The sequence below is a fragment of the Rhinopithecus roxellana genome, chromosome 14 (assembly GCF_007565055.1).
Source record: "Rhinopithecus roxellana isolate Shanxi Qingling chromosome 14, ASM756505v1, whole genome shotgun sequence".
In the NCBI taxonomy this organism is placed as follows: Eukaryota; Metazoa; Chordata; class Mammalia; order Primates; family Cercopithecidae; genus Rhinopithecus; species Rhinopithecus roxellana.
In genome coordinates, this window is record NC_044562.1 from 70,535,786 (window position 1) to 70,548,390 (window position 12,605).

At 35.3% G+C, this 12,605-nt stretch overlaps 1 protein-coding gene across 1 annotated transcript in view; it reads right to left on the bottom strand.

The window, feature by feature from the left end:
* AGPS (alkylglycerone phosphate synthase) overlaps positions 1-12,605 on the bottom strand; it is a 159,557-nt gene that overhangs the window by 6,586 nt on the left and 140,366 nt on the right. The gene's annotated exons all lie outside the window — the stretch shown is intronic.

Genomic DNA, 12,605 nt, shown 5'->3' on the forward strand with positions numbered 1-12,605 from the left:
TCTGGTATTAAAAAGCAAAGCAATACGCTAACTTATCCATGGCAAAATGGATAAATCTTTTAATTTACAGTTAGGATTATTTGTACTTGTACTTCTCCAAAAAACCTATTACTGTAATAATTGAATTCAAATGGTCATTTTCCACAAATGTTCATTAATGATCCAAAGTCATCAACAGTGATTTAATTGACCAACTGAAATGGAAAATCTTCTTTCATTAAAGTATTCAGTCTGTCATTCTAGAATGCATTCCTATTTATTAGGCTGTAGTGATACATCATAACATCTGCCTTTTGGAAACCTTAAATACCATTTCAAGCTCAACTAAAACCATCTTTTGTGTCCAGTTCTCTAAGAAACCATCAAATTGTCATCAAAATAATAAATACTGTGATAATCTCAGAAAGCAAATTATATGCTTGGCTTTCAGAAATAAAAAGGTATTGCTGGTATTAAGATGGGGGGAAATGAGGCTCAGCAGAAAAAAAACCTTAAATTCAAGATGAAAACTTTTGTTTGAGATAGTTCTAAAACCAGAAGCTAAGAGTAAATAAATCCCCCTACTCAAGTAGTCTCTACCACCTAAAAGATATTCTACCAGGACCTTCTATTATCTCCTAAGGGACCACCCATGACTCTGATTCAGCCTGTGTTTTCACTTGCAAATGGATTAGACTTTATGAAGTCTCTTCAACTCTAATATTCTATGATTTTAAGCACTTACTTAAAAAGTTAAAAATCAGTTTTTTCCAGATTTGCTCCACAGGATTAAAAAAAAAAAAACTACTCTGTGAATGGTAAAAGTGGCATTACTATATTATTATAAGCTGCCCACACTGAGGCTGAAGGCAGAGGGGTGATGAACAGTGAATGCCAGTCTCCACTGTTATCTGTAATATAGTTTCACTGAATGTATCCTGTGGTTATGGATGTAATTGTCCTGAAAAGACTGCAAACAACTGCTCCAACAAGATGGAGCACATTAGAACCTCAGCAGGATGCCCAACAGCTAGCTTGTCTGCCTGGTTTTACACCTCTAGTAATAATGCAATTCCACAAGGAACTGAACCATCGTCTGAGAAGCCACCCAACAGCCATTGCATATTTAATGAAGTCACTCACCAAGCGCTGGAAAACAGAAGGTGCTTGGAGTGCATCATTAGTTCTGTCAGAAGGATAATTTACACATCTATCTTGTCAAATTTTCTATGGTTTATACTTTTACAATAATCAATCTAATATACATTTGATTAGTGAAGTAGAAAGTAAAAAAAAAAAAAAAAAAAAAAAAAAAGTGGCCAGTACAGCCAACAAAGCTGTGGCCTCATAAACACATTTGATAAAAGCATTTAACCCCTTCATGGCAGAGGTCTGGCACTTCTTCTGCCACTGATATTTGAAATGGGGTCAGAAACCTTGGTTTATGCAATTAAAGGTACTAGAAATCTTTGGCTTTAACAATTTAAGTCAACTGCTTCACAGGATACGTACACAGATAGAAAACACAAACAAAAATGTTCAATATGCCTTAACAACAAGACAATTATTGGAGTCTTCTTGAGATTCTGGAGAACCTTATGTAGCTAGCTCACATGGATCAATAAAACAACAACCACCACAGGCCCTAATCTTGAAGAAACACACTTCAAAGTACAAGATTTTTATTCCAGAGCTAAACATCACCACTAATAATGCCCTTTGTACAATTCTTAGTTGTACTGCTAGGCATTCAGAAATTAGCTGACTATACTGATCTATACCCATGTAACACACATGGGTATACAACTATACAGCAGTTCCTTATTAAGCACCTGTAAAACTCATTTTCAGAAAGGGAACAAATTATACTCTGTCCCTTATGTGGCATGCCATATTAAAGGAAGGGAAAATGAATGACTAAAGACAGCAAATAACAGGTGGCCTAAAACTATTTCAGTGTACCTTGTATGGGATAGTTATCTACTGAAAGGCATGTGTACACATACCACATAAAGCCTATTCTTCTTTTTTAGACCTGAATCATCTGATGTGGGGTATTCATAGCTACTGACCCAACATATTCCTTTGACTTCTGATGCTCTAGAAGTATAAATCTAGCCTGAGAGTCAACACCAGAGCTATAAAGAGCCAAGATCACCATCTCTGAAAACAAGTACCTTGCATTCCATAATTCTCTATTATTCTAAATATATGATTCCTTAAGTACTTAAGTATTTAGATGTATTTTATAAGACATAAAAAAGATGGGTCAAATACTGAATATTACAGAAAACTAGGCCAGGCACAGTGACTCATGCTTGTAGTCCCAACATTTTGGGAGGCTGAGGTGGGAGGACCATTTGAGCCCAGGAGTTCAAGACCAGCCTGGGTAACATAGTGAGATCCCATCTCTAAAAAAATAAAAATAAAAAAATAAAAAATAAGCTGGATGTGGCAGCATGCATCTGCAGTCTCAGCTACTCAGGAGATTGAGGCGCGAGAACTTGAGCCCAGAAGTTTGAGACTGCAGTGAGTCAAGATCATGCCACTGTATTCTAGCCCAGGTGACAGAGTGAGACCCCATAGTTCACACACACCCACAAAGAAACAAAAAAGAAAAGAAAAGAAAGAAAACTAAGCGGGGTGGGGGAGGGAGTGTTCTGCTTAAATTAAGAATGGAGTTCACTTTTTTACAATTCAATTTCTAATAATATATATAGAGTCTGGATAAAACAAGTTGTGTGTGTTCTTCCACAACACATAGTACATTTTTAAAACTTTGCTTTTGGAACAGAGAATATGGAAGCTTTCAAGTATAGTTTTTCAAATTATAGGCTCACTATTCCCCTGGATGCTAAGAGATTCAAGAAAGAATGCAAGAAGTTGTGGTATGATCAACAGCATAAATGAATGAACAGGCATGTACTCAAGGTATGAGAGGTAAAATGATGTAAATGGAAAATGTGGACATGGAGGCCAATCTGGTCACCAAAAATTATCTGGAACTACTCTTTGAGGCTTAAGGGATTGAAGATTTAGCAGAAACTACCAAACAGTCCTAACCTATAAGGGATAAATCCAGCATCTGCTGGTCACAGAAGTCTCTAGTTAAATTTTAATTTTTTGAAACATACATTTGATTATAAGTCAAAAAGATTTATTATAGACTTATTAAAAAGAACAAATTATGAAATGGGCCATACATTTAGAAGATTATTGAAAGTGGAGCTCAGAAGTAGACTTCAGCCAAAGCAAAAAGCATCTGACCATTATAAGAACTATATTTTGAAAGTTCTAGTTTGAGTATCCTGGATATCTCTTTAGCACTATTCTATAGGTCAGATTTTAAGAAGAAAATCTAGACTTAGCTGCTTATATGAGTGATCTGAACACTGACTTTGTATTTCAAGATTTAATTTAATCTGACCAAACTACTGCTGGATTACGTAGTGGTGCTAGAGGGATACCCAACCTCTTCCCAGGATTAACTGTTTGCTAATCACATGAAACCAACTATAAAAAGTATTCTGTAACAATGTAATAATGTAATACAGGCATTCTCCGACTATCATATTATTTATAAGTTATAGACATAAAATTGTCAAAGAGAAAAAGTTCTCTTTAGAGATCTGAAGCTAAGTGATATTATTCAAGCCACCTATACTCACTCTCCTGGTGATACACCTGAGGCTAGAAGCTACTAAAGGTATAGCATGTGGTAAGAGACAGCAAACACAATGTCGTCCCTGGCCCTTTTGTCTTGGGCTTGGCCCCGGTAGTCACACAGGGGTGGGCAGTTGGTGAGGTGGGGAGCAGGGATCAGTACCTTCTTGCTACAGATTTCCTCTGTCAGCTCTCAAATCTGTTTAACCTGTGCTATAGCTGGAATATTAATAGTTTAATGTTGAGTTAAATTATGGATTAAGCTGGTTTCCACAGTATGTTCTTACACTCTAACTACAACATTGCTTCAATGGAAAAATAGTATAATCAACATATAAGTTTTGTTAGAAAAGGCCAAAGAAACTGAAAAAATTAAAAGGCAAAACAAATTTTCTATCTTATGGTAATCTGATAAAGATTTAATGTTGGAAAGGCTAAACTCATCTGGTAGCTATCAAAGGAATAAGACATTGACAATGATATAGTCAAGAACAGTTCTGTCGTAACAAGGATCCCTGTGCTGTCTGTTTACAGTCACACCCTCTCCAGCCTTAACTTTTGGAAATCACTAATTTTTTTTTACTTTTAAGATTTTGTTGTTTCAAAAATGTTATAGAAGTAGAATCATGCAGTATGTAACCTTTTGGGATGGCTTTTATTCACTTAACATAATTCCCTGGAGAGTTATTCCAAGTTGTTGCATGTATTGATAGTTCATTCTTTTTCATTTATTGCTGAGTAGTATTCAATGGTATGGATGTACCACAGTATGTTTAGCCATTCACCAGCTGAAGGACATCTGGGTTGTTTCCGGTTTGGGTCCATTATGCTATTATGAATAAAGCTGCTTCGAATATTTATGTTTATGTTTTTATGTGAACGTAAGTTTTCACTTCCCTGGTACAAATGCTCAAATGTGCATTTGCTGGGTTAAGTGGTGATTACATGTTCGGTTTTATAAGAAACTGCCAAACTGTTTTCCAGAATGGCTGTACCACTTTACATTCCCCCGAGCAATGTATGAGTGATTCAGTTTCTCTGCATCATTGGCAGAATTTGATATTGTCACTATTTTTTTTTTTTAATTTTAGCCATTCTGATAGGTGTGTAGTGATATCTCCTGTGGCTTCAACTTTCATTTCCCTAATAGCTAACAATGTTGAACATCTTTTCATGTGATTATGTGCCATCTGTATATCTTCTTCAGTGAAATTCTTCTTCATGTCTCTTGCCTATTTTCTAATTAAAGTATTTGCTTTTTACTAATGAGCTCTGAGAATTATTTATACATAATAGATATGTCTTTTCTTGGATATAGGGTTTGCACATATTTTCTCCTACTCTATAACCTATCTTTTCATCCTAACAGAGTCCTTCACAGATAAATGTTTCTAATTCTGATAAAATCCAGTTTATCAATTTTTTATAAATTATACTTTTAGTGTCCAGTCTAAGAATTCTTTGCCCGGCTCTAGATCCTGAAGATATTCTATGCATTTTTCTAAAGGTTTTATAGTGTTGTTTTACTTTTAAGTTCATTATCCATTTTGAGTTAAATTTTTGTATAGGTATGAGATTTAGGTCAGAGTTCTTTTCTTCCCCCCAGTACTATTTGTTGAAAAAGCTATGCTTCCTCCACTAGATTGCTTTTGTACTTTTGTCAAACTCAGCTTGGCATGTTTGTGTGCTCTATTTCTGGGTTCTCTTTTCTGTTCCCCTGATCTATGTGTCCTCCTCCAATAATGCACAGTCTTGACTACTGTAACTATATAATAAGTCTTGAAATAAGGTAGATTGACTGTTCTCACTTTATTCATTTTCTCAGATTTGTTTTAGCTGTCTAGCTCCTTCTCCTTACCATATAAATTTTAGAATAACATTTTCTATATCTATTAAACATCTTGCTGAAATTTTGACAGAAAATGCACTAACTAGATAGATCAATTTGTAAACAACTGACAGCTTTACTACGTACAGTTTTCTACCAAACTATGAATACTGTATGTCTCTTCATTTATTTAGGTCTTCTTTGATTTCTTTCATCAAGATTCTGTAATTTTCAGAATACAAATTCTGTATATATTTTGCTACATTTATGCCTATTTCATTTTCTTTGGAACAACTACAAGTGGTATTATATTTTAGATTTGGTTTCTATATGTTTATTGCTAGTATTTAGAAATGTAACTGATTTTTGTGTGTGATCTTGTATCTTGAAATCTTGCTGACTCTGTTTTTGTACATTCTTTGGGATTTTCTATACAGTCAATAATGGCACCTACAAATAGGGATAGTTATACTTCCTTCTTTCCAATCCATATGCCTTTTATTTCACACTACAAATTAACAAATGGCCCCAAACCTGATTTTTTTGCTTAGCTTCTTTGAGTAGTTTCCTTTTACTTTTAAAGTTTCTAATACTATTAGATTCTGGTAAGACTACGAAAAAAAGGTAACAGCAGCTGCCCTATAATTATAATAGGGAATAATTTTGGTTAGGTAAAAACATCAATATTTAAACTAGGACTGGTTATACTTAATCAAGGTTTTTAACTTCCTGACAAGGACTTAGGTATAATTTTAGCAAATGAACAACTTAAAAACTTAAGTCATAAATTGAAATTAAATACATGGCTGACATAAACTTTGCTATTTAAACTGACCAGCTCGTCAGTTACAAAAACAAGCACTATGAAGATTAAGTTAAGTAGGCTTTATATTTCCTATAGCCTCCAGTTCCAGACTACATCTGTTTTCTCTGATACACAAAACCAGAGTTAAAATAGCTCCATTTATCACAGCATGATTGTAGGCAGACAAACCAGCCTGTCTGCTTCCAGATAGTGAAAGCAACTGTTATTAATCACAATTACAGGCCAAACCCTTTAAGAGAAATTGCATCAATATTCTCCCAACCCCTGGCCCTTTTACTCTGGAACTCAAAAACGGTACTGAGAGTGTCATGACACTGCCTGAAGGTCAGTAAATAAAGACGCTACTATGAGTTCAACTTGAGTTTTAAGTTCAGGGTGCAAATCAAGAAAAATCTTTTCTATACATAAAAATAAGTGATCTCTCAAAAGCTCTAGTATTGAATAAGTTTAGCAAGGCAACTAAAAACATTATTTAAAATTTATGTTGAAAAGGTTTCTGCTTTATGAAATTATAGTGAATAGCAGCAGGCATTTGAAATATACAAATTACATGATTACCTATAAACAGAAAAGCTATTATTAAAATAACATTCTTCGATAACAAATTTCATAGCCAATACTGTGAAGGACCCTTATTTTTCTTTCATGCTGATTGCAAGAAACTTTCCTATAGAGTGAGGTCAACTGTAGTTTATAAATGAAGTGTTAAAACTATTGTTGAATCATATCCCTTGAATGTATGGCTCTTTCTCAAATACACTCTAATCCTTTCTCTAATGGTTAAGGCAAGAGTGCCAACAGAGTGCCACCTGGTGCTGTTTATTGCTATTATTAAAAGCAAACAAACAAACACTCAAAACTATTGTTTTTTAAGCACCTACTAAATGTAAGGCATTTAGATGTTTTACATACATTATCATGTTAAGTCTTACAATAAACATATGAGACAGGTACCATTATTCCCATTTTGCAGGTGAGGAAAGTGTAAGTCAGAGAAATTATTTCCCTAAGGTCACACAGTTAAATGCAAAACCAGGAATCCAATATAGATTTGATTCCAGAGCCTACATTCTTTCCCCTCTGTTGTTCAGCTACTCAAATTTATATTGGTTTTAAAACAAAAGGTTTGAATGAAACCTTACATACTTAATGCATCTATGGAAGAACACTAAATGGTTGGTGGTATGGAGTTGCAGAAAAATGCACATTATTTTACCCTACTTCTCCAATGAATAACTCACTCTGCTAATATACTTTCCCAGAAATATTAGAGAATAAACTGAGCCTTTCTATGACTAAATATGACCCTCTATTCAATATTTAGGCCTAGTTACCAAATGTTAAGCTACATTAACTATGAGACTATTGCCTTTTTTCTTTTTCTTTTTTTAAGAGACAGGATCTTACTCTCTATCACCCATGCTGAGAGGAGTAGTGCGATGCCAGCTCACCGCAACCTTAACCTCCCAGGCTCAAGCCATCTTCCTTCCCCAGCTTCCCAAGTAGTTAGGACTATAGGCATGTGCCACCAGAGTGAGCTACTTTTTTTTTTTCTTAGTTTTTGTAGTCTTGCTATGTTGCACAGACTGTCTCAAACTCCTGGGCTCAAGCAATCCTCCCGCCTGGGCCTCCCCAAGTGTTTGGAATGCAGGTGTGAGCCACAGCCAACTACTGCTATTCTAATATAAAAGAATAATATGTGGCTGGGCGTGGTGGCACATGCCTGTAATTCCAGCACTTTGGGAGGCCAAGGCAGGGGGATCACCTGAGGTCAGGAGTTCAAGACCAGCCTGGCCAACATGGTGAAACCCCGACTCTACTAAAAATACAAAAAATTAGCTGGGTGTGGTGGCGGGAGCCTGTAATCCCAGCTGCTGCTCAGGAGGCCGAGGCAGGAGAATAGCTTGAACCTGGGAGGCAGAGGTTGCAGTGAGCCGAGATCCAGCCATTGCACTCCAGCCTGGGCAACAAGAACAAAACGCCATCTCAAAAAAAGAAAAGAAAAGAAAAAAAGGATTAATATGCAAGATTCAGAGCTATTTGAGAATTTGCAAAACTGTTCAAATTCTGTGAGCATTTATTTGGGCATGCACTTATCCACTCATTTAACATATTCATTGAGCATCTATGATGGTGAACTATGTAGAGCAGCCATAGGGAGTGAGAAATACAGTGACAAACAAGATAAAGTCATTAACCTCAATGAATTTAATTCAAATGGGGAATACAGAAACTACACAAGAGGACAGGGAAGATCCCTCTAAGATGGTGACATTTTTATTAGAGACCTAAACAATGGTAGAAGGTGAGCCATGCAAATATCTGAAGGAGAGGACAAAAAACAAAAGAACATTAGAAAAAGAGGGAACAAACAGCAAAGGCCTTGAATGGGAAAAGGGACTAGTATGTCTGAGGAATAGCAAGAAGGCCAATGCTGCTAGAGGTACAGAGTAATCAAAGATGAGGACAGAGAGAGGGATATATAATGTATATCCTGGAAGGTCATGATAAGGAGTTTTCATTTTGTTCTGAATGTGAGAAGAAACCACTGATGTTTTTAACAGATTAATCAAGCAGCAAGAGAAATGAGAATACAGGAGCAGAGTGGAAGAAAGACTAGTTAGGAGGCTACTGCAGAAAATAGTGATTGGAACTAGGGTAGTGGTGTAGAGGTGATATCTTTTGGTATCTGGGAGTTATCAGCATATAGACGGTCTTCTAAATTATGAAACTGAGATAATCATCAAATAAATGAGTGAGCATAGAGAAATGAAGGTCTGAGGGCTGAGCCCTGGAAGACTCCAATATTTAGCAATTTAGAAGAGAAAAAACTAGAAAAGGTAAAGCATCTTCATTCTATCAGCATACCTAAAGTATGTTTTGTATTCAGACTTACCAAGTTTCTTTTTCTAAGCACTAGAGAAAACGAGGTAGTTTAGAGTCTGTTTCCATGCAGTCATATTTTGACCACATAGAAAATAAAAATACAAGAAATAGAATAGACCTAAAAGATTTCTATTTCAATGAGGCAAAACCTCTAAATAAATTAATATGCCATCAAACCTTGCTAGATTCAACTTCAAGCCAATAATTTCTAAAAATAAATTATTTCACCAAATTGGGAGTCTTCAATTAAAGAAGGCCTATAAACCTAGAACCTGAAAAATGCACATAACTTAAATGTAACATGATATGACCACCATTTGTTTTATTACCTGATACTGCTGACATGTTAGGAACCTACAATCAGGAAGTATAAAAGCAACGAGAAAGTAAATTTGACTTACGGAAAAAAACTGAGAAAACAATAAAAATATCTATGATGAGGAAATTAAAATTTTAATTCACTTCTGTTCATCTGTTTCATCTAAAGCAGGGCAAGTAATTAACTCAGACAATGTCAACATTAAAGAAACAGATTTTATATTTTAAAAGAAAAATAGTAATATATAATATTTATTTTCCTTTTATTGATTGATTGAGACAGAGACTTGCTCTATCACCCAGGCTGGAGTGCAATGATGTGATCATGGCTCACTGCAACCTCAACCTCTCAGGGTCAAGCAATCCTCCTACCTCAGCCTCCTGAGTAGCTGGGATTACAGGTACACGCTACCATGCCCAGCTAAGTTTTGTACTTTTTGTAGAGATGGGGTTTTGCCATGTTGCCCAAACTGGTCTCAAACTCCTGAGCTTAAGCAATCCACCCGCCTCAGCCTCCCAAAGTGCTGGGATTACAGGTGTAAGCCCCCGCACCCAGCCCATATACATTTAAAAAAATTAATTACATGTCTTTTCTCAAAGCCTGTCATTTTCAGTCTTTTTAGATTTTACTAATTCCAGACATTTTAGGCTTTTAATTAAGAGGATAAGGATACTGAGGCAGGAAGACCTGCATTCAAATTCAAATTCTGGCACTAACAATTATTACTGATTTTTGGGTCAGTTACTTTATATTCAGCACCTTAGCATCTTCACGTGAAAGAGAGGAATAATATCTATTCCACTGCATTAAGCAGAATTAAAGGAGGTTAAGTATGTAGAACACGTAGGCAAATATTTACAGCTTTATAAATGTTAGTTCTTTTCCTTTATTCTATCCCCTTTCTCTTCACTGTTTCAGCATCTATAGCATTTACATGTTTATTAAAGTCATCTTTTGAATGTTTTCCAAAGAAAAGGGCAGACTCTTACCTTAAAGTAGCAATAATATAATCCCATCAGTTTTCATCAGTAGCTTTTGAAATGGTATAATATTTTATTCTACTGGACTATAAGGCACTTCACCAGAAAAGTGCCATTCTTTGAAACCATATTGCCTAGTAGATGGGTAATACTTATAATATGGAAAATGGATTATACAACATTAAAAGGTATTAAGCATATTTTGTATAAAAAAATATGACAAGCACTTTGGGAGGCGGAGACGGGCGGATCATCTGAGGTCAGGAGTACAAGATCCGCCTGGCCAACATGGTAAAATCCCGTCTCTACTAAAAATATTTTTACATGGTGGCACATGCCTGTAATCCCAGCTACTAGGGAGGCTGAGGCATGAGAATCACTTGAACCCAGGAGGCAGTAGTTGCAGTGAGCCGAGATGGCACCACTGCACTCCAGCCTGGCCAATAAAGTGAGACTCGGTATCAAAAAAAAAAAGAGAAGCTATTTACATTATTTGCTTTGTGATCAATAATTGAATAAACATGATCTTATAAATTAACATTTTCTAACTATTTGTTAACTTTTATTTCTGTGAATTGATTATTATAATGGAGTATTACCATAGCTCTCACAAATGAAATCCAGGTTTCAAATAGATTGGCACTAGAGTTGTTTAATTCTATTGTTTTAAATTTGTGCATATTTCCTTTTTTCTGTAATGACAGCTTTACGAATATATTATTTCAAGTATGTTTGCACAGACTCTGTTAGAGCCTACCAAGAAGCTCTCAGTGTGTGGGGTATATCTGAATAAGTAAAATCAGTTCTGCGAAATTACACTTTCTGCATCTTAAAAACAGACACTATTATTGGAGGCACTTGAATTTCCTCATAGACCTTAAAGAAGCAGAGTCACTGGGTGAGGAAAAAACTGTTGGTTTGGTTTTCCTCTATAATGCATGCAGTCATTTGGTCATTTCCAACTTCTAGAGATTTTCCGACACTGTATAAAGATTGAGTAAACTGAGAACATCATCTCACAATTAAGGAAACAGCTCATCTAATAACCAACTACCTAAAGACAATTAAGCCTCTAGTTCCTTGTCATATATATGATTCAGCTGCTCTCATGCTCTTGCAGAATCACTTCTCCCCCATCATTTACCATTATAAACACAGAAACCACATTTCTTCATTTTAAAAGAGAAAGTACACTGTTGGCTGCTGACACATACCAAAGGGCAAATTTGTTGGCTACGGTGGGAAAAGTTTAATTTTTCTTCAAATAAGTAATTATGGCTAAATCATTTTGCTTCCTCTCTCCCATGTAATCAATTTAGACAAAGAACAAATGAATAATTCATGATATATTTATATATATTTTAAAGTTCCTTGCATATTAACACAGTGTCATTTTGAAACAGAATAAAAACTATTTAAAATAATGTATATAGCTTTCTGAAAATGTTAAAGGAAGATGCTAAAATCTAAGTATCTTTAAGTAACTCCTCACTCAAATTTCCAAAATTAGGTTTGGACTTTTAGAGTAATTGGAAGCTTTTAATTCCACTTGAGAGGTTTCTAATATTCATTTCCCTCCCTTTTCATTTTTGTTATGCTAGCATTCATGAGAACCATCATCAAACGAAAGGATAATAAATAGAAAAAGTAGAGAAGAGCATATTATCTTCAATGCTATTGGCTAAGTTAAAAATTTATTTGTGGGGGCTAAGAGAAAAGTATAGCAAAAGATTAAATTGACACAATGATGTTGGGAGCTGTCTATTTTTTTCATCAACATGAGCCATCTTTTCCAGACCTAGCTGTAAGAATATTATATGGACACACACCTTCCATAGTCCACTCCTTTTCCAACAGAATTCTTTCATTCATTCTGCATCGATGTATGGAGGGCTGACTGGGGCTAAGCACTCTTCTAGGTGCTACCACATAGCAACAAACAAAACAAAAATTCCTGTCCTCATGGATTCTCACTTTTCAGTAGGAAGAGAAAATTTTAAAAAGTACAAATATATAGCATATTAGATAATAATAAGTGCTATGAATGAAAGTTAAACAGGAAAAAAAAAAAGGATATAAGGAGTCCAGAGCAGTTGAATTTTTAAATTAGGTGGTTATTCTCAT